Genomic DNA, 23,758 nt, shown 5'->3' on the forward strand with positions numbered 1-23,758 from the left:
ATGGGATAATCCACAAAACCTGAGATATTAGCCTGCCAAAAGCCTTTTGAAAATGACGTGTTTTTTTTGTTTTTTGTTTTTTTGAGACAAGGTTTCACTCCTGTCACACAGGCTGGAGTGCAGTGGCAGGATTTCAGCTCACTGTAGCCTTGACTTTCTGAGCTCAGGTGATCCTCCCACCTTAGCCTCCTCAGGAGCTAGGACTACACGCACATGCCACCACACCTGGACAATTTTTTTATTCTATTGTAGAGATAGAGTTTCACCATTTTGCCCATGTTAGTCTTGAACTCCTGGGCTCAAACGATCCTCCAGCCTTGGCCTCCCAAAGTGCTGAGATTGTAGGCGTGAGCCACTGAGCTGAGCCTGCAAATGACTTATTTACATTCATAGGTAGACTATAAACACAGCAACACATTTTGCAGTTTAATTCACTGCAATGACACAATAGCAGCCATAGTTTAAGTGAGAGGTAAGAAGTCTTTGCTATTTAATCATGGTGCAATCACACACTTGAATGGACATCTATTCTTACGTTATAAATGAATGTCAATCATAAAACAGATTCCTCACCTAGAAAGTGATTAGACAACTATCAAGTCTCTTCAATTAAAATTCTAGGTAATTTTTTTTTTTTTTCTTGAGATGGAGTATTGCTCTATCGCCCAGGCTGGAGTGCAATGGTGCAATCTCGGCTCACTGCAACCTCCGCCTCCCAGGTTCAAGCAATTCTCCTGCCTCAGCCTCTCAAGTAGCTGGGATTACAGGTGCCCACCACCACATTTGGCTAATTTTTTTGTATTTTTTTTTTTTTTTTAGTAGAGACAGGGTTTCACCATGTTGGCCAGGCTGGTTTTGAACTCCTGACCTCAAGTGATCCTCTTGTCTCAGCCTCCCAAAGTGCTAGGATTACAGGCGTGAGCCACCGCGCCCAGCCTAGGTAATTTTTTTTTTTAATCAAGCAATTATTTTCACTTTTTAGACCCATCTTGTTTCCCCCCACCCCCCAATAATGCTTATGTAACTAAGGACAGCAGTGATCACACAGTATTGTATGGTTAGTTGTCATATGAGTTTTTCTCCTTTGAGTTCCTTCAACATGGGGATTTTGTTTCACTTACTCCTTGTATCTGGGTGTCATATATGGTCATTTGCTCACAGTAAGCGTCAATAAGCATTGACTGAACTGCAACATGAACAACTTGTTACAACACTATATCCCAAACACTCCACACTTAAGCAAAACTTGCAAAGTCTAAGTTTTCTTTATAGTTCTTAACTGTTCCTTACATCCTGAAAAAAATATTTTCAGATAAAAGTAGGCATATTTAACTTCATCAGAGGAACCTTGAGATTTTTGGCTATTCGATAGTAGGAAATGAGGGGAAAAAAAGCAATTATTGTATGTATTAATATGATCCACCTTCAGAAAGAATGTAGGGCAATTTACAACATGCCAGAGGATGTGAGAACTGGCAAGCTTCATCTTATTGATGCTCAGATTCTCTGAAGCTACATAAAAATGTAGATGATAAGGATGAGCAGAGGCACAGAGAAAGCACCAGAACCTTAAGGTAAATAACAGACATGTTAGAGTTGGAGCTACAGTGGAATCATTTTCATCCTGAAAAATTTGCCCCAGAGATTTCTCTGGTCCCATTAAGAACATTTTATGAAATATATGCATACTAGTTTTCCTTGTTACCCCTAGTGGAGAAACAATGCTTCGAGAGCATAGCAGAAGAGAGAGTTGTTAAAAAATAAGTTTTACAAACATGTAAAAGCACGACTCTGATACATATATAAAAATGAACACATGTTAAAACTTTCCCATATCATATGATATGAAGGAACTGGGAAGATGTTATAACTAGTTCAAAGAGAAAGTCAAAACAGTACAAATTTATAAGGAGTAAAAGATGAGGAGATGAATTGCAAAGAGGGACTAAAATTAGTTTTTCCACATCGGGAAGAAGGTATATTAGAATCTATGAGAACAGCCACAAGGTACATATTTATTAGTTACCTAAAATCTACAAAGCACTGAAAAATAGCTCAAAGACAATGTGCAGGGCTAGAATTGGATCATCTGGAAGCCTGTACTGTTGATGATGCAGTTTTCCTTGAAACACACAATATTTTTTACAGTTTACTTGATTCTCAGGCCCAACAGATCTCTTCAATCATGCATGTTTCAGCCATGCTTTGATAAGCAAATTGCTGTCATTTCATACTTGCACTCTCTACTGGTATCTGAGATGCCAATATTCCATTAAAAAGGAGCCACTTTTTTCATATTAGGGATCTATGTGTGATGGAGTTGACCTTATGCCTTTAAAATTCCGAGGGACCTGACATTCTCTGTCCCAGTGCAGAAACAGGACAGAGGTTTTGCTTATAAACAAGGCCAAATTATTTTCCCAATAAGGAATGCTGACTGTTCAAATGCTCAGGAGAGTATTGAGTTGAGACTCTCAGGTTCTGTGCCATGAAGTAGGAAGATAAATTTAGGTCTGAAAAGTTTTGAAGGCTGGTATTACCAGGCTTCACACTTGAAACAATTTCTTTGGGAGCAGCACCTCCCTGATGAACCAGCGTTTTCCACAGCTTTAGAACCACTCTCCATGTTTCTTCCTCTTTTATTTCACTTGCCCAATTCATACAAGCAAAGTGCTATTCCTGCAAGTTAAGTTCTAAATACTGAGGCAGAAAGCTTGTTAGGTTGCTGAGCCCTTTTTCCCTGCAAGTCACCCTCCTGACACACACAGTGACCTCACCCCTTGGCCATCCTCCGGCACCACTGTGGTGGTCTGGCCTTATTATCCTATCTCAGTCCAGGCACTGAAGAGTCTTTGTTCCTGTATCTGAACTTGCTGTGTGGGTGTATCCATTCTTTCTGTTTCATCCCCTCCATCCCTCCAGGAGCTCCATTCCACTCTCTCCTGCCCCAGGCCACTCCTTATTCTCAGGAATGTTTCTCTTATCTATTTTCCTGTTCATGGCAGCTGACAGCTTTATTCAGAGTCTAAAGACTCATGTAATCCTGAGCAAGTAGGCTGGGGGAGGGATTAGCATCCCTTCTAAACAGAAGGGGCGGTTCCTAGATGACCAGGCGCTCTAAAAACTACCAATTGGCTGCCTTGACCATAAAAGCAGTTCAGCCTGGCCTCGGTGAATGCCTGGTTTTCTTTTTTTAAGTAGAATTATATCCTGATGGACCCACCCAAGTAAGTTAGAAGCAAAATATACATTCAAATAGCTGAATGAGCTGACCTGTTGTATAGGGTTACTTAGTATTGTTCATTTAAATACTGGAGAATGTCTGTCAAACACAATGGTTTTCGTTGTAGCATGGTTGATGTTAAACTGTTCTGACAGTAAGTAGCCAACAGGTTCAGCAGCTTTGAAAGAAAAATCCTGGTTTGTGTTAATAAAACCATGTCATCAGCATCAAGAAGGGCATATTATTTATTATGCCTTGAAGCATTCTTCCCATTTATTGAAAGCTGTATCAAGTTATATAGGTGTGAGCTATGATGCCAAATTAGGACACTACCCTGTTTTATACATTTAGAATTGGAATTTTATCCTATTCATGAGAAACTCAGAATATACACCAGGATTATGGAGCTTAATTCGTGAGTTATTCAAAAGACATTCATTGAGTATCCCATTGTTCTATAAACTGGAGATAGATAAATAAGACATGGTCTCTATCTTGGAGGAATTTAAGATAAAGTGGAGAAGACAGTGCAAATGAATATTACATTTTCACAGTGTTAGGACATCACTGTTGGTCACTGGTATAGTCCTGGTGTCTAGGATTCCTGGATTTTTATTAAAACTTGAACTTGAACAGAAAGGGAATTCAGTGGTAGTATTATGACACATGGTTTTAAGGGGAACACTAACAAGTAATCTGATCAGAAAATTAAAACACTAAGAAAAGTCATATTTTGTTTTCACTCCTCATATTTTTAATAGAAAAATAATGCAGCGCATGTATATCCTAAAAATTATCCACAATCCCATCATTTCATTATTCTTAATAATTTTTTCCTAAAGAGAGTAACAATGGTTACTAGATTACACCTCAAATCTGCTCATTCTTCATCTAAGATATGTAATACATATTGTTAGAGCTAATTAGGAAAAAGCGTTTGCCTAAGAGCAGTGAACTTAATTTTGTTTTGTTTTTAAGCTTAAAGTGATCATGAGTTACTAGATCCCATTTAGTAAAAGATTTGAATTTACAGAATACAAAGCGATTGTCATATGACCCTACAGCTGAAGCAGACAACTTTTTGCACTACTAGAGATTAGTATTATTATGGTTTATCTTAAAGAAGCCTTCCCTGGACACACATTTCCTACATTTGTATTTATTACTGGTTCTGTGAATTCAAGCTAAAGTTTTTCATGGAAATCAGTCATAACCATCCCTTCCTTCCAACCACTACAAAAAGACAAATGAGTTAGAAAATAATCTGGGCTTCTCTGCAGGACTAGTGCACTGAAATTCAACACCAGGTTTGCCTCACCTTACCTCGGTCTCTGACTTTGGCCAAGTTATCTCTTTGTACCTGTTTTCTCACCCAAAATTCCATATCACTAAAAGATGATGAAAACCAAATTATGACTAAAAATTTAAAGGATAAATGTGTTTGTTTTTCAGAAAAGAATAAGCTACAGATACCAAACCCCTTTAAGATAACAACATCAACAAAAATGGCTTTCACATTTTTTATCTATAATTTGTTCACCTTTAAAATGAAAGATTCACTTAAATGATCTCTTGGCTCCAACGTGGTATGAAAATTTTGTAACTATGTTATTCTATTACCAAGAGAATTATATCCAGTGAGGTAAGAAATAAAATAGCAGACAACAAACATAGATACTACAACCAAAGTAAACATCTCTAAGACTTTTCCAATTTACCTTCTCCCAATAAGAAAGTAAAATCTAAAAGAGTCTTATCTGGTGGCAAAAAGGTGCTCTGAAACTTATAGTCTGACTCAGGCCCACAGTCAAGAAACTGATGTGGTCAAAACCACAGCAAATTAGGCATAGTGACAGAAGGAATCATTTAGAGTAAACTGGAAAGGAATTTGCTATTTTCTACATTCTGTTTTTTTTCAAACCAATAGAAAAATTACTTCCAATGCAATTTTTGAATTGTGTTCAATGATATATCAAAGTATAAATATCCTTTGGTATTTCTCTAGGCCATTTGTATCTTCTTGGGTGGCTAAAGACCCTCAGCTTTCAGTGTATTTGAGATGTGTATTAATGGCTTAGTATAATGAAGTATCTTAATGGCATATTTACTGAAGCACTTAATCTATTCCTTGGGGGTGAAGAGATCAAGTGTATCCCTGTTAAATCACAGAGGCTTGCTAGAGACAGTATAATGGCTGCTGCAGGCTGGAGTCCATAGACTCACTCTGTGGCTCATTGATAACCTCAATATGTCAAATTTATAATTTGTCACAAGGCATTTTGAATTAGAACCTCAGACATTTTGTCAATACCTGTCAATCCACACCCAGCAAAGAAAGCAATACAGTATCAAGCCAAGGATTTAATTTAACAAACTGGCTATAAACCTGTCATGGGTTGTTGTTGTTGTCGTTGTTTTTAGTTTCCGTTCTTTCATCACTTCCCAAGCCAAATCCAACCAAATACGCAAGGCTCAGAAGAATCACTCTGAGTTGAGAGACATCACCCACAGCCTTCCTCACCACCCATTTGTGTGATCTATTAGATACTGGCTGGCCAATAGGGCCTCAGTTTATTTTTCTGTTAAATAAAGAGATTAAGCTAAATGGTTTTTGGAACTAATATTCCATAATACTATCTCATTTTTTTCAGGGAGTATGTAGCAGTTTGAAGAATGCTGAATTAAGCTAAATGTCCAATTTTTACCTAAAAGCAATTTTCTTTCTTTTTTCTTTTTTCCTCAAAATAATCTCTATGGTACAAAAAGTTGAAGGTACCTATTTTAGCTTTATTTTTAAGGACAATATTTAAATAATAAAACTAGGAATGGCTTTAAAGAAGCAGTCATCATGAAAAGAAGACAAAAGTTGTAATTTGGAATATAATTACTTTTCAATGAAATAATGCCAAATATGAGTGTATTTTCTTTAATCTATCTATGTAGGTATGAATAACATGCCAGCAACCCTGTATTGTAAACTTTTTCACAAAGGAAGAGGCCCCGTTAAATAAACTATTTTTATTGTAGTTAATATAAGAAGTGGGGGAAAAAGGGCTAATTCTGAAAGGGACCTGGGAATTGAAAATCACTCCTTTATACCACCTAGAAGAAAATATATAAGAATAAAACTATACAGAGTGATGTCAGCAAGATGGCAGAGTAGGAGAAACAAATCTTTTTCCCCCTCCAACAAAAAACAACAAACAAACAGATATCTATGAATAATAGCCTTAAGGAGACTCAAGCATTTGTTTAAGAACCTGCAGCAACACAGTGTAGCAAAAGAAAAAAGAAACAGAGAATAAACACATAGGATGAATCACTGGGGAGATCAGCACACCTGAGACACCTGGAAATGACTAGAAACAAAGATGGGTGAGGGCTATCAGTATCAGCCATGTAGCAGGTGCCACCATGGTCCCCAGGGACCTGTCCTGCAGAGAACACAGGCATCTTTCCCCATTGAGATAACCAACAGCCATCCTACTATGAACCCCCAGAGAGGTAGATATTATTGTGACCTCCTGCAAAGAAGCAGCCATTGGTATGCTGCTCCTGAACCAGAACCACCAACCCTCTTCCCCACATGCATCCGTGACCCCAGAGTCATGGCCACTTTGTGCATGCCTATACTTCAGACCTTGGCTCTGCAGCTACTTCACTCTAGCCTCCATTCCAGATCATGTGCAGCCATGCCTCAATCACCAGAGCCACCACTGATAGAGGCTTGCTCCACCCCAGGTTTCAGAGCCTCAGTTACTCTGTGCATGCTCACACCCAGACCCTGGTTCTGCAACCATTCTATGAGTGCCTAAACATCTAACACCTGAGTTACTGTCACTGAGAGCTAGCACATTCCCCATACCCTGGCGTTGTTGCAGCTCCTTGCATGCCTAAACTCCAGACCCTGGTCTGCAGCTGCTCCACTTGAGCCTTGCACAACATTACCAACAAACTATCATGAACACCTATACCCCAGACACCAGTGCCACTACCACTGCAGGCTCTAGAGCCTTGGCCCCTCTATGCATGCCCATGCTTCAGATGCTGGCTCCATGGCCACTCCACAATTACAACATATCAAACACTTGTGCCACTGCTGCAAGCACACCTAAAAGCTGAATCTAGCACAAAAGGGATCACCTCACCAAAAACTTCCCCAGAGAGAGAAAAAAAGGTCAGGAGGACCCCAGCAGCCTTTTCCATCTAAGACCCCAACAGCCTTCACCATTACTGCAGACCCCAACAACCTTGGCTGCTGAGGATCTCAGCAATACTTGTCAATGTCAACCTCAGCAAACAGAGTTACACAAAGACTAGAATCCTGCTCCCCCTCTGGAGCCAGAACCATCATATCCCACCCAACTGGCAGCCTTGTAACCACTTGTAGGATAAGATCTTTCCCCACTGAAGCCAGTCTATAAAGTCTGGAAGAGGTGAATTTTCCATCAAATATGCAGATATCAATCAGAGGCAATAAAAAATATGAAAAGGCAAGAAAACATAATACCATTCAAAGAACACAATAACTTCTCAGTAAATGACCTCTAAGAAACAGAGATCTATGAATCAGCTCAGTGAGCTGCAAGAGAACACGGAGACATAATTCAACAAAATGAGGAAAATAATACATGACTAAAATAAGAAGTTTAACAGAGATTGAAATCATAAGATAGAATCAAACAGAAATTCTGGAGCTGAAGAATACAATGAGTGAAATTAAAAATACAGCAGACAGTGTCAACAGTAGACTTAAGCAAAAAAAAGAATCTGTGGACTCTAACACAGGTTATTTGAAAATATACAGTTAAGAGGAGGAAAAAGTAAAAGACAAAGAGAGAATCTTAAAGCAGCAAAAGAAAAACAAATCCTCACATACAAAGAAACCTATGTAAGACTATCAGCAGATTTCTCCACAGAAATTTTACAGGCCAGGAGAGAGTGGGATGATATATTTGAAGCACTGAAGGAAAAAACTGCCAACCAAGAATATCTTACCTGAGAAACCTATCCTTCAAAAATCAAAAAAAAAAAAAAAAAAAAAAAAAGATAAAGATTTTACCAGACCAACAAAAGCTGATGGACTTCATCACCATTATATTTGCCTTACAAGAAATGCTAATGGGAGTTCTTCAAGCTAAAATGAAAGAATGCTAATTAGTAATATAAAAACACAGGGTGTATAAAACTCACTGGTAAAAATAAATCCATGGTCAAATTCAGAATGGTCTAATACTGATAAATGCAGGAGGCAGATAAAAGGGAGGGTCCCTAGAGAGTCTCTGACCGGCCTGTGCACTGGGAGAACAAGGTGGCGCCATGGGAAGTTCATGCTGTGTGCAGGGGGTGGGAGCATGGCCTCTTCAATTCCTGTGTGTGTGACCTGGAATCTGTGAGGTGGAGGGCCTATTAGCAGGACCCCCTCTTGCTTTGCTGAGAGTCTTTTTTCTTTTTTTCTTTTTCCTTTTGACCCAATAAGTTCCATTCCCTCATCCTTAAATGTGTCTGTATTCCTAATCCTTCCTGGTCATGCGACAAGAACCCGGTTTTAGCTGAACTAAGGAGCAAAGTTGTACATCATTTTGGCACCCGAATTTGGGGCATGAGGAAGGGTAACATGCAAACCAAAAAATCTTTCTCCCTTTCACTTCTAAGCCTTTTTGTCCTCAGACGTCTTCTGAGGGTAGAGGAAATTATCCCTCCCTCCTCACCGTTGCTCACAGGGGTCGTGAATGTTGGCCTTTTTCTTCTTTTTTCAGGATGGACAGGTGAACAGCAGCTCCCCTGCTTCCCTCCTGGCCAGGGCTGGTGCACATGGCTCAAGGCTGTCCAAGAGCAGGCTGGCCAGCATCCACCGCCACATGTCCATGGAGTCTTCCCCTCACAGGGCCAAGGGATCTGGCTCTGTCAGAGAGCAATTAAGTTTCTCCCCCAGTTGGAGGAACTCATTTGCATAAGAATTAGAGGTTCTTCCTCAGGCATCTTTTTCTATTCTTCACCCTGTCAGCAGCTAACACAGCTGTACATTTAAGCTGTCTTTTCCTTTTCTCCACTGGGTTAGCAGTGAGGCTTTTTAAAAATATACATAAAGACATCTTACTAGGCCAGGAATAAGTTTCACTGTTTATATTCTCTTAAGCTGTAGCCAATCTGGTGTGCTTTGCATGTCTTTCTGTATGGTCAGTAGCAAAATTTGCTGCAGGCCTCCATCTTGTTTTACATCCTTGGAAGTGTGACCTGTAACCATGTGGCAATGCTTTGTTTAGCCTCCACCATTTTAAAATGGTGGTGCAGGCTCAATTCTGACTTAGGGAATAAGTCCTTTCTGGTTTGATATCTGTGTGACCTTTGCCATTTGTTGATTCTCTTGTCTTCCACGGACTGCCTTAGTTTTTCCTTTCTCTAAGCCTTTAGTAAAGCTTGAAAGCCAGAAATATTGGCTGTTTGGCCTGGCTAACGTAAGATAATAAGGAATTTTAAAGGATTTTCTTAAAGAGCACTCAGCTTAATTAAAAGAGGATATCCCAGTTATAGGTATATTTAAAAGGCCTTTATGTTTTTCTCTTTCTGGATCTCGTTTTGCTGGGAAAGGGTTTTTTTCTCAGTCAACTGAATTATTTTTCTTCATTTTGCCTTGCCACCCTTCATACATGCATAGAGGGGGGAAACCTCTATTTTCCTCATGGAACCCCAGGAATTAAATGCAGATGGATCCCTCTCAAAATCTGTTTTTGCCTCCAAGTTATGCCTGTTTATTAGGCCTTAAAAGCTGCATGTTTTCCTAGCCCTGTCTCTTAAAGGGCTCCACCCAGAGGCCAATCATCCAGTTAGGAGACTGGCAAACAAAAACATCTTATGGATACTGAGTCTTCTTCCGCCTGTCTATGAAGTTATGTATGTGTTGTGTGTGTGATGTCTATAAAAAAGAGCTCTAATAAATTGACTTAAAGAAAGATAAGTGCTTGGATCAAATATTTTTTAAAGGTGAGATAATACTTGGATCAAATATTTTTTAAAGGTGAGAACTGTGGTACCTTTCAGTTCACGTGACTTTAATCTTTGAGAAATAAAAACAGCCTTAAAGATTATTGGTAAAATTCAGATGTTGTCAAAATGTAAATATTTGCCTAGGGTTAAAGGATTGTTTTGAATTATGCAAGATAAAGCTGAAAGTTCAAACAAGCTGTGGAAGGAGTGTAAAAATTAATCTTGCAAAAGAAATTCTGTATGTGTACATGTTAACTAAATTCAAAGGGTATTACATTGTTTTCCTATAAATTAACCATTGAAATAAAGGCAAAACAAAGTACTCTTAAGGCACTAATCTGCTCCTCTGCAAAATTTGTAAAGGGTTATAAAAGAGTTTTGTTTTTTTTTTTTAATTTCTGAGTCATCATTTTGGCAAAATAAGTAACTATGGTAATGTGGAATTTTATTTCATGACATCGAGTGTTTTAAATCTCTAATATTTAATAGGCTTCCCAAAATGGCTTTTTGGATGCTACAGAGGGCCCCTGGAGCATCCAGAAGAGAGGTAAACATGAATGTTTGACATGTATAGGTACGTGGGATTGCCAAAGAGATGTTAAATTTTCTTCAGGTTATATTTTAGTGAATAATATTAGTGTATGTTCCAAAATTGTGTGGGATTTCTAAAATTCTAATGTCTGAGTATATGCTGTTAATCACAATTAAGGTTATGTTAAGTTATTGTAAACTATGAAGATAACCAAATTTCTTTGTCCATAGTGTTTCAGACTGTAAGTATCTTGGATATTTTGTTACTCCCAGACAATTGTTGTCTTATTTTGATCCTCTTCAAATGATGGTTTATCATCAGCTATGGAACTTTCACAGGTGCTCTCAAATGCAGGTTTCTGATAACTGAATCAATTTTTTTGACTTTTGTTTGGAACTTGCTGATCCTCACTTTGTTTTTTAGAGTCAAGGAAACATATTTTGAGCTATATATGGCCTTTAAAAATTAAGATATCCTCCTGTGAACAAAATTTGGAGCATACTTGTCTCTCTCCCTCTCTCTCCTGCCTGGCTTCTCCAGAATTTGGAAACTAGTTGTGAATATTCTTCATTTATGGTAATATAGTTGTTTGCAGCAGTGCAATAAGAATCTATTTTCTTTTTTATTATTATTATACTTTAAGTTCTGGGGTACATGTGCAGAACATGCAGGTTTGTTACATAGGCATCCACATGCTATGGTGGTTTGCTGCACCCATCAACCCATCATCTACATTAGGTATTTCTCCTAATGCTAGTCCTACCCTAGCCCCCCATCCCCCAACAGGCCCTGGTGTGTAATATTCCCCTCCGTGTGTCCATGTGTTCTCATTGTTCAACTCCCACTTATGAGTGAGAACACGCAGTGTCTGGTTTTCTCTTCTGGTGTAACTTTACTGAGAATGATAGTTTCCAGCTTTATCCATGACCCTGCAACGAACATGAACTCATCCGTTTTTATAACTGCATAGTGTTCCATGGTGTATATGTGCCACATTTTCTTTATGCAGGCTAACATTGATGGGTATTTGGGTTGGTTCCAAGTCTTTGCTATTGTGAACTGTGCCACAATAAACATACATGTGCATGTGTCTTTATAGTAGAATGATTTATAATCCTTTGGGTATATACCCAGTAATGGGATTGCTGGGTCAAATGGTATTTCCAGTTCAAGATCTTTGAGGAATCGACACATTGACAATGGTTGAACTAATTTACACTCCCACCAACAGTGTAAAAGCGTTCCTATTTCTCCACACCCTCACCAGCATCTGTTGTTTCCTGACTTTTTTAATGATCGCCATTTTAACTGGCATGAGATGGTATCTCATTGTGGTTTTGATTTGCATTTCTCTAATTACCGGTGATCATGAGCTTTTTTTCATATGTTTGTTGGCCACATAAATGTCTTCTTTTGAGAAGTGTCTGTTCATATACTTCGCCCACTTTTTGATGGCGTTGTTTGTTATTTTTCTTGCAAATTTGTTTAAAGTCTTCATAGATTCTGGATATTAGCCCTTTGTCAGATGGATAGATTGCAAATATTTTCTCCCATTCTTAAGGTTGCCTGTCCACTCATGATAGTTTCTTTTGCTCTGCAGAAGCTCTTTAGTTTTATTAGACCCCATTTGTCTATTTTGGCTTTGGTTGCCATTGCTTTTGGTGTTTTAGTCATGAAGACTTTGTGCATGCCAATGTCCTGAATGGTATTCCCTAGGTTTTTTTCTAGGGTTTTTATGGTTTTAGGGCTTACATTGAAGTCTTTTATCCATCTTGAGTTTGTATAAGATGTAAGAAAGGAATCCAGTTTCAGCTTTCTGCATATGGCTAGCCAGCTTTCCCAACATCATTTATTAAATAGGGAACACTTTCCCCATTGCATGTTTTTGTCAGGTTTCTCAAAGATCAGATGGTTGTAGATGTGTGGTGTTATTTCTGAGGCCTCTGTTCTGTTCCATTGGTCTATATATCTGTTTTGGTATTAGTATTATGCTGTTTTTGTTACAGTAGCCTTGTAGTATAGTTTGAAGTCAGGTAGCGTGATACCTCCAGCTTCGTTCTTTTGGCTTAGGATTGTCTCGACTATCTGGGCTCTTGTTTGGTTTTATATGAAATTTAAAGTAGTTTTTTCCAATTCTGTGAAGAAAGTCATTGGTAGCTTGATGGGGATAGCATTGAATCTGTAAATTACTTTGGGCAGTATGGCCATTTTCATGATATTGATTCTTCCTATCCATGAGCATGGAATGTTTTTCCATTTGTTTGTGTCCTTTCTTATTTCGTTGAGCAGTGGTTTGTAGTTCTCCTTGAAGAGGTCCTTCACGTCCCTTGTAAGTTGTATCCCTAGGTATTTTACTCTCTTTGTAGCCATTGTTCACTCATGATTTGGCTCTCTGTTTGTCTGTTATTGGTGTATAAGAATGCTTGTGATTTTTGCACATTGATTTTGTATCCTGAGACTTTGCTGAAGTTGCTTGTCAGATAAAGGAGATTTTGGGCTGAGACAATGGGGTTTTCTAAATATACAGTCATGTCATCTGCAAACAGAGATAATTTGACTTCCTCTCTTTCTAACTGAATACCTTTATTTCTTTCTCTTGCCTCATTGCCCTGGCCAGAAGTTCCAATACTATATTGCATAGGAGTGGTGAGACAGGGCATCCTTGTCTTGTGCTGGTTTTCAAAGGGAATGCTTCCAGTTTCTGCCAATTCAGTATGATACCGGCTGTGGGTTTGTCATAAATAGCTGTTATTATTTTGAGACATGTTCCATCAATACCTAGTTCATTGAGAGTTTTTAGCATGAGGGCTGTTGAATTTTGTCAAAGGCCTTTTCTACATCTATTGGGATAATCATGTGGTTTTGTCATTGGTTCTGTTTAGGTGATGGATTACATTTATTGTTTTGTGTATGTTGAACCACCTTTGCATCCCAGGGAGGAAGCCAACTTGATTGTTGTGAATAAGCTTTTTGATGTGCTGCTAGATTTGGTTTGCCAGTATTTTATTGAGGATTTTCACATCGATGTTCAACAGGGATATTGGCCTGAAATTTTCTTTTTTTGTTGTGTCTGCAACAGGTTTTGTTATCAGGATGATGCTAGCCTCATAAAATGAATTAGGGAGGATTCCCTCCTCTTCTATTGTTTGGAATAGTTTCAGAAGGAATGGTACCAGCTCTTCTTTGTACTTCTGGTGGAATTCAGCTGTGAATCCATCTGGTCCTGGACTTTTTTTGGATGGTAAGCTATTACTTACTGCCTTAATTTCAGAAGTTGTTACTGGTCTACTCAGGGATTCGACTTCTTCTTGCTGTAGTCTTGGGAGGGTGTATGTGTCCAGGAATTTATCCGTTTCTTCTAGATTTTCTAGTTTATTTGCATAGAGGTTTTTACAGTATTCTCTGATGGTAGTTTGTATTTCTGGGGATCAGTGGTGATATCCCCTTTGTCATTTTTTATTGCATCTATTTGATTCTTCTCTCTTTTCTTCTTTATTAGTTTGGCTAGTGGTCTATTTTGCTGATGTTTAAAAAAAAAAACAGTTCCTGGATTCATTGATTTTTTTGAAGGGTTATTCATGTCTCTATCTCCTTCAGTTCCGCTCGGATCTTAGTTATTTCATGTCTTCTGCTAGCTCTTCAATTTGTTTGCTTTTGCTTCTCTAGATCTTTTAATTGTAATTTTAGGGTGTTGATTTTAGATTCTTCCTGCTTTCTCTTGTGGGCATTTAGTGCTATAAATTTCCCTCTACACATAGCTTTAAATGTGTCCCAGAGATTCTGGTACATTGTGTCTTTGTTCGCATTGGTTTCAAAGAACATCTTCATTTCTGCCGTCATTCCTTTATGTACCAGTAGTCATTCAAGAGCAGGTTGTTCAGTTTCCATGTAGTTGTGCAGTTTTGAGTGAGTTTCTTAATCCTAAGTTCTAATTTGATTGCACTGTGGTTTGAGAGACTGTTTGTTATGATTTCTGGTTTGTTTGTTTGTTTTAATTTTATTATTATTATATTTTAAGTTTTAGGGTACATGTGCACAACGTGCAGGTTTGTTACATATGTATACATGTGCCATGTTGGTGTGCTGCACCCATTAACTCGTCATATAGCATTAGGTATATCACCTAATGCTATCCCTCCCCACTTCCTCCACCCCACAACAGTCCCTGGTGTGTGATGTTTCCCTTCCTGTGTCCATGTGTTCTCATTGTTCAATTCCCAACTATGAGTGAGAACATGCGGTATTTGGTTTTTGTCCTTGCGATAATTTGCTGAGAATGATGGTTTCCAGCTTCATCCATGTCCCTGCAAAGGACATGAACTCATCATTTTTTGTGGCTGCATAGTATTCCATGGTGTATATGTGCCATATTTTATTAATCCAGTCTATCATTGTTGGACATTTGGCTTGGTTCCAAGTCTTTGCTATTGTGAATAGTGCCGCAATAAACATATGTGTGCATGTCTCTTTATAGCAGCATGATTTATAATCCTTTGGGTATATACCCAGTAATGGGATGGCTGGGTCAAATGGTATTTCTAGTTCTAGATCCCTGAGGAATCGCCACACTGACTTCCACAATGGTTGAACTAGTTTACAGTCCCACCAACAGTGTAAAAGTGTTCCTATTTCTCCACATCCTCCCCAGCACCTGTTGTTTCCTGACTTTTTAATGATTGCCATTCTAACTGGTGTGAGATGGTATCTCATTGTGGTTTTGATTTGCATTTCTCTGATGGCCAGTGATGATGAGCATTTTTTCATGTATTTTTTGGCTGCATAAATGTTTTCTTTTGAGAAGTGTCTGTTCATATCCTTCGCCCACTTTTTGATGGGGTTGTTTGTTTTTTTCTTGTAAATTTGTTTGAGTTCATTGTAGATTCTGGATATTAGCCCTTTGTTAGATGGGTAGGTTGCAAAAATTTTCTCCCATTCTGTAGGTTGCCTGTTCACTCTGATGGTAGTTTCTTTTGCTGTGCAGAAGCTCTTTAGTTTCATTAGATCCCATTTGTCTATTGTGGCTTTTGTTACCATTCCTTTTGCTGTTTTAGACACGAAGTCCTTGCCCATGCCTATGTCCTGAATGGTATTGCCTAGGTTTTCTTCTAGGGTTTTTACGGTTTTAGGTCTAATATGTAAGTCTTTAATCCATCTTGAATTAATTTTTGTATAGGGTGTAAGGAAGGGATCCAGTTTCAGCTTTCTACATATGGCTAGCCAGTTTTCCCAGTACCATTTATTAAATAGGGAATCCTTTCCCCATTGCTTGTTTTTCTCAGGTTTGTCAAAGATCAGATAGTTGTAGATATGCAGCATTATTTCTGAGGGCTCTGTTCTGTTCCATTGGTCTATATCTCTGTTTTGGTACCAGTACCATGCTGTTTTGGTTACTGTAGCCTTGTAGTATAGTTTGAAGTCAGATAGCATGATGTTTCCAGCTTTGTTCTTTTGGCTTAGGATTGACTTGGCAATGCAGGCTCTTTTTTCGTTCCATATGAACTTTAAAATAGTTTTTTCCAATTCTGTGAAGAAAGTCATTGGTAGCTTGATGGGAATGGCATTGAATCTATAAATTACCTTGGGCAGTGTGGCCATTTTCATGATATTGATTCTTCCTATCCATGAGCATGGAATGTTCTTCCATTTGTTTGTATCCTCTTTTATTTCATTGAGCAGTGGTTTGTAGTTCTCTTTGAAGCAGTCCTTCACATCCCTTGTAAGTTGGATTCCTAGGTATTTTATTCTCTTTGAAGCAATTGTGAATGGGAGTTCACTCATGATTTGGCTCTCTGTTTGTCTGTTATTGGTGTATAAGAATGCTTGTGATTTTTGCACATTGATTTTGCATCCTGAGACTCTGCTGAAGTTCCTTATCTGCTGAAAGAGATTCTGGGCTGAGACGATGGGGTTTTCTAGATATACAATCATGTCATCTGCAATCAGGGACAATTTGACTTCCTCTTTTCCTAATTGAATGCCCTTTATTTCCTTCTCCTGCCTGATTGCCCTGGCCAGAACTTCCATGATCAAGTGGGCTTCATCCCTGGATGCAAGGCTGGTTCAACATACGAAAATCAATAAACGTAATCCAGCATATAAACAGAACCAAAGACAAAAGCCACATGATTATCTCAATAGATGCAGAAAAGGCCTTGACAAAATTCAACAACGCTTCATGCTAAAAACTCTCAATAAATTAGGTATTGATGGGACATACCTCAAAATAATAAGAGCTATCTATGACAAACCCACAGCCAATATCATAATGAATGGTCAAAAACTGGAAGCATTCCCTTTGAAAACTGGCACAAGACAGGGATGCCCTCTCTCACGACTCCTATTCAACATAGTGTTGGAAGTTTTGTTTTTTGTTTTGCATTTGCTGAGGAGTGTTTTACTTCCAATTATGTGGTCAATTTTAGAATAAGTGAGATGTGGCATTGAGAAGAATGTATATTCTGTTGATTTGGGGTGGAGAGTTCTGTAGATGTCTATTAAGTCCTCTTGATCCAGAGCTGAGTTCAAGTCCTGGATATCCTTGTTAATTTTCTGTTTCATTGATCTAATATTGACAGTGGGGAGTTAAAGTCTCCTACTATTATTGTGTGGGTGACTAAGTCTCTTTGTAGGTCTTTAAGAACTTGCTTTATGAATCTGGGTGCTCCTGTATCGGGTGTATATATATTTAGGATAGTTAGCTCTTATTGTTGAATTGATCCCTTTACCATTATGTCATGGCCTTCTTTGTGTCTCTTGATCTTTGTTGGTTTGAAGTCTGTTTTATCAGGGACTAGGATTGGAACCATTGCTTTTTTTTTCTTTCTATTTGCTTGTAAAATATTCCTCCATCCCTTTATTTTGAGCCTATGTGTGTCTCTGCACGTGAGATGGGTCTCCTGAATACAGCACACCGATGAGTCTTGACTCTCCATTCAATTTGGCAGTCTGTGTCTTTTAATTGAGGCATTTAGCCCATTTACATTTAAGGTTAATATTGTTATGTGTGAATTTGATCCTGTCATTATGATGCTAGCTGGTTATTTTGCCCATTAGTTGCAGTTTCTTCATAGTGTCGATGATCTTTACAATTTGGCATGTTTTTGCAGTGGCTGGTACCATTCATTCCATTCCATGTTTAGTGCTTCCTTCAGGAGCTCTTGTAAGGCAGGCCTGGTGGTAACAAAATCTCTCAGCATTTGCTTGTCTGTAAAGGATTTTATTTGTCCTTCACTTATGAGCTTAGTTTGGCTGCATATGAAATTCTGGGTTGAAAATTCTTTTCTTTAAGAATGTTGAATATTGGCCCCCACTGTCTTCTGGCTTGTAGGGTTTCTATTGAGAGATCTGCTGTTAGTCTGATGGGCTTCCCTTTGTGGGTAACCCGACCTTTCTCTCTAGCTGCCCTTAACATTTTTTCCTTCATTTCAACCTGGTGAATCTGACAATTATGTGTCTTGGGGTTGCTCTTCTCGAGGAGTATCTTTGTGGTCTTCTCTGTATTTCCTGAATTTAAATGTTGGCCTGCCTTGCTAGGTTGGGGAAGCTCTGCTGGATAATATCCTGAAGAGTGTTTTCCAACTTGGTTCCATTCTCCTCATCACTTTCTGGTACACCAATCAGACGTAGATTTGGTCTTTTCACATAGTCCCATATTTCTTGGAGGCTTTGTTTGTTTCTTTTCAGCTTCCCATTTCATGAATAAAGGTCATGCTAGTATCCATGGCATAAATGAGGTCTAAGGAATTCATTTTTTATTACTTATTTATTTACTTATTTACTTATTTTGAGACAGAGTCTTGCTCTGTTGCCTGGGCTGGAGTGCAGTGGTGCAATATCAGCTCACTGCAACCTCTGCTGCCTGGGTTCAAGCAATTCTCTTGCCTCAGCCTCCCAAGTAGCTGAGATTACAGGCTTGTGCCACCATGCCCAGCTAATTTTTGTATTTTTGGTAGAGATGGGGTTTCAGCTTCTTGTCCAGGCTGGTCTTGAACTCCTGACCTCGTTATCCACCCATCTCGACCTCCCAAAGTGCTGGGATTACAGGCGTGAGCCACCTGGCCCAGCCTTTAGATCTAAGGAATTCAAAGGCTACTGACAGCAGGGAAAATAGCACATACATGGGTAAGAGTGAATATTCCCATCCCCTGTCCACACCCCCTCCACCCTGCTCCCATTAACATGGGTGAAAGCCACCAATGGGTTGCACTCTTTCGCGGTCTCTGGGACTGGGAGTTATAAAAATGGAAGAAAGAAAGAAGGATGCCTCACTTTCTCTCCCTCATGTACCCCAGGTATTTTCTAGGAAGAGAAGGGAACCTGGGATGCCTCGCTCTCCTCTTTCTAGATAAGTAGACATTCATCTTCAGTCTGCACCCCTTTTGAATGCATCCTGAACCCTTGGCATGCCTTTGAAAAAAATACCTTTTTTCTTTTTTCCTCCTCTGTCCTCTCTTCGCTGATAGGTAATTGTGTCTTTGTACTATGGGACACTCCCCTCGGATACATCCTCCAAACTGGGAAAAGTTAATTTCCCAAACCTTAAACTGGTTGCCTTAGGACTGGGCTTAGGGGAAGGGAACCCAGAAGCCCAACATGCCAGCAAAAGGGTAAAAGTTTTTTTTATCAGTTGGGCTTTTGTCCTCCTTTTCCCTGTGCAAACTGGTAAAAGGTCTTGGGATTTTTGAGCTGTCACCTCCACCTTATTTCGTTTTGATACATGTTTTCTAATAACTAAGTTTGTTATTTAGCTAAGTTTGTCTCTTTTCACCTTCAGGCCATCAAACTCCAAACGTCATGCAACCAGAGCCTCGGACAATGACCCCTTTTGCCAGGGACCCTCAGATAGGCCTCTGAGAGAGATCCAACTGCCATTTTCCCCAAAACAGTGCCCCCTGTCAGCAGGAAGCAGTTAAGATCAGTCTTCATCCTTATCCTTATCCTTATTTTAATGGCAGTTAAATGTACTTCTTTAGAGGGAGGAATGATAGATGTGGGAGGCAGATAAGGGTGAGGGTTCCTGGAGAATCTCCAACCCACCTGTGCACTGGGAGAATGAAGTGTGCAGGTGGGTTGCCATGAGAAGTTCACACTGTGTCCAGGAGGGAAGAGCCTGGCCTCTTCAGTTCCTGTGTGTGTGTGGCCTGGAATCAATCTGTGAGGTGGAGAGCCTGTCAGAAGGACTCCCTTTTGCTTTGCTGAGAGTTTTTTTCTTTTTTCATTTTCCTTTTTACCCAATAAATTTCATTCCCCTCACCCTCCAAGGTCTCCCTGTTCCTAATCTTTCCTGTTCGTATGACAAGAACCTGGTTTCAGCTGAACTAAGGAACAAAGTTCTACATTAATACTGTAATGGTCTGTAAATCAAATATTTCTAGTGTAAAGGCTAAAAGACAAAACTACTAAAAAATAACCATAGTTATATTAATTTCTTAAAGAACACACAACATAAAAAATATAAGTTATAAGCCTGGGCAATATAGTGAAAACTCGTCTCTAAAAAATAAATAAATAAATAAATAAAAATTAAAATAAAAATAAATCAGCCAGGCATGGTGGTGCATGCCTGTAGTCCCAGCTTCTTGGGAGGCTGAGAAGGGAGGAGCCCTCGAGCCTGGGAAGTTGGTCAAGGCAGTGAGCCAAGATTGCACCACTGTACTCCAGCCTAGGTGACACAGCAAAACACTGTCTTAAAAAGAAACAAGTAAATTATAACATTAAACACATAAAATGAAGGAGGAGTAAAAGTGTAGAGAATGAATAGCAAGAAAACAAATAATCCAATTTTATAAATGTGCAAGGGACCTGAATAGACACTCCTCAAAAGCAGACATACAAATGGTCAACAGGTAAGTGGGGAAAAAAAAATGCTCAACATCACTAATCATTAAGGAAATGCAAATTAAAACCACAATGAGATATCATTTCACACCCATTAGGATGGCTTTCATCAAAAAGACAAAAGGTAAGTATTGGTGAGGATGAGAAAATAGAAACCTTGCACACTGTTGGTGGGAATATAAACTAGTATAGCCATTATGAAAAATGGTGTAGAGGTTCCTCAAAAATTAAAAAGTAGAACTACCATATCATTCAGCAATCTTGCATCTGGGTATATATCCAAAGGAGAAAAAAAATCAGTACGTTGAAGAGAGATCTGCACTCCCACATTCACTGAAGCATTCATAATAGTCACACTATAGAATCAACCTAAGTGTCCGCTGATGGATGAATGAATTTTTAAAATGTGTGCATACACACACACACAAGCACATATATATTTACACATACACAATAGAATACTACTCAGCTGTTAAAAAGCAAGAAATCTTGTCATTTGTGATAACATGGATGAACTTGGAAGACACTATGTAAAGTGAAATAAGCCAGGCACAGAAAGACAAATACTACTGAACTCACATATACGTAGAATTTTTATAAGTTGAACTCGGAAGCAGAGCAGACTGGTGGTTACCAGAAGCTGAGGGTGGGTTGGGGAATGAGAAGATGCTGGTCAAAAGATACAAAGTTTTAGTAAGACAGGAGGAATGTGTTCTGGACATTCATTATACAGCATGGTGAGTATAGTTAATAATAATATTGTATACTTGAGAACCGCAAGGAGACTAGATCTTAAATATTATCACCACAAAAAATAAAATGTATGTGGGCTGATGAATATACTAATTTGCTTGATTTAATTCTTTCACAATGTATACACATCAAAACATCACATTATACATCATAAATATGTATAATTTTGTTAAACTTTAATAAAGCTACTAAAAGAATAAAACTATATTCAGCTTCATTGTTGAACATATCATTTAAGTACTGAACATGTAATTACCAGCATTTTTAGTGCAACAAACAGAAAGATTAAATTCATTAAACATTGGCATATTAGGCTAAAATGAAAGTCAATGTAAAGGTTAGATTTTCTTTCTGGCTTTTCCTATGATCAGTGTTATAAAGAACAACACATTCAACCAATAATTTCTGGGTCAGGCAAAGGAGAGGTAGTATAAAATAAAATCAGTTTTATAATAGCGGTGTAATGAGGATAAAAAGACAGAAGAGTTTAGCTAAGTCATATAGAAGCAATTGAATACCTTCTTCATAAAGTAGACAGCTCTACTCGTAAATCCAAGAAACTCCTAAGCAAAAAGAACAAAGCTGGAGGCTTCACTCTACCTGACTTCAAACTATACTACAAGGCTACAGTAACAAAAACAGCATAATACTAATACCAAAACAGATATATAGACCAATGGAACAGAACAGAGACCTCAGAAATAATACCACATATCTACAACCATCTGATCTTCAACAAACCTGACAAAAACAAGCAATGGGGAAAGGATTCCCTATTTAATAAACGATGATGGAAAAACTGGCTAGCCATATGCAGAAAGCTGAAACTGGATCCCTTTCCTACACCTTATACAAAAATTAACTCAAGATGGATTAAAGACTTCTGTAAAACCTAAAACCATAAAATCCCTAGAAGAAAATCTAGGCAATATCATTCAGGACATAGGCATGGGCAAAGACTTCATGACTAAAACACCAAAAGCAATTGCAACAAAAGCCAAAATTGACAAATGGGGTCTAATTAAACTAAAGAGCTTCTGCACAGCAAAAGAAACTATCATCAGAGTGAACAGGCAACCTACAGAATGGGAGAAAATGTTTGCAATCTATCCATCTGACAAAGGTCTAATACCCAGAATCTACAAGGAACTTAAACAAATTTGTAAGAAAAACATCAAAAAGTGGGTGAAGGATATGAACAGACTCTTCTCAAAAGAAGACATTTATGCAGCCAACAAACATATGAAAAAAAGCTCATGATCACCGGTAATTAGAGAAATGCAAATCAAAACCACAATGAGATATCATCTCATGCCAGTTAGAATGGTGATCGTTAAAAAGTCAGGAAACAACAGATGCTGGCAAGGGTGTGGAGAAATAGGAATGCTTTTACACTGCTGGTGGGAGTGTAAATTAGTTCAACCATTGTGGAAGACAGTGTGGTGATTCCTCAAGGATCTAGAACCAGAAATACCATTTGACCCAGCAATCCCATTACTGGGATATACCCAAAGGATTATAAATCATTCTACCATAAAGACATGTGCACACGTATGTTTATTGCAGCACTATTTATAATAGAAAAGACTTGGAACCAACCCAAATGCCCACCAATGATAGACTGGATAAAGAAAATGTGGCACATATACACCATGGAATACTATGCAGCCATATAAAAGGATGAGTTCATGTCCTTTGCAGGGACATGGATGAAGCTGGAAACTATCATTCTCAGCAAACTAACACAAGAACAGAAAACCAAGCACCACATGTTCTCACTCATAAGTGGGAGTTGAACAATGAGAATACATGGACACAGGGAGGGGAACATCACACTCTGGGGCCTGTTAGGGGGTAGGAGGCAAGGGGAGGGAGAGCATTAAGACAAATATCGAATGCATGTGGGGCTTAAAACCTAGATGACAGGTTGATAGGTGCAGCAAACCACCATGGCACATGTATACCTATGTAACCAACCTGCATGTCTGCACACGTATCCCTGAACTTAAAGTAAAAAAATAAAAAATAAAAAAGCAGACAGCTCTAATGCAGTAGCAGAGAATTAAACCAGTAATTTTCTAATTTCTTTAAGTTCCTTTTTCAGTGATTCCTGGAATTTTCAAGCACTTATCCAAATGCAACACATGCCCAGTTTGAAGGCAAATCCACCACTAAAAAAGTCCCCTTTCACATCCTGTTCTATCTAGCCTCAGTCAGTTTATTCAAGATTTTGGCCCTTCAGCCTTCTGAGCCCAAATTCTCATTTCAAATACTCCACCCTTTAGAAACACCTAATGGACTATTAAAGAATTGGCAAAAAGTAAAAGAAATATTTCATAACTGGTATTTTTATATTGGTTAGAAACATTCACAGGTTATTTTAATTCACTGCTATAGTTCTTATCCCATTTTAGAAGAGCAGTTTG

At 38.6% G+C, this 23,758-nt stretch overlaps 1 protein-coding gene across 2 annotated transcripts in view; it reads right to left on the reverse strand.

The window, feature by feature from the left end:
- Nucleotides 1–23,758, reverse strand: part of ANAPC10 (anaphase promoting complex subunit 10) — a 203,368-nt gene that overhangs the window by 31,398 nt on the left and 148,212 nt on the right. The window contains exon 6 of one of the 2 annotated variants that reach the window (XR_008502341.2): nucleotides 17,102–21,248. The exons of the other annotated variant lie outside the window; for it this stretch is intronic. The gene's annotated coding sequence lies outside the window, so the exon portion shown is untranslated. Of the gene's footprint in view, nucleotides 1–17,101; nucleotides 21,249–23,758 lie in introns of those variants that run through there. 2 annotated transcript variants of the gene reach the window in all.

The sequence above is a fragment of the Pongo pygmaeus genome, chromosome 3 (genome assembly GCF_028885625.2).
Source record: "Pongo pygmaeus isolate AG05252 chromosome 3, NHGRI_mPonPyg2-v2.0_pri, whole genome shotgun sequence".
NCBI lineage: Eukaryota > Metazoa > Chordata > Mammalia > Primates > Hominidae > Pongo > Pongo pygmaeus.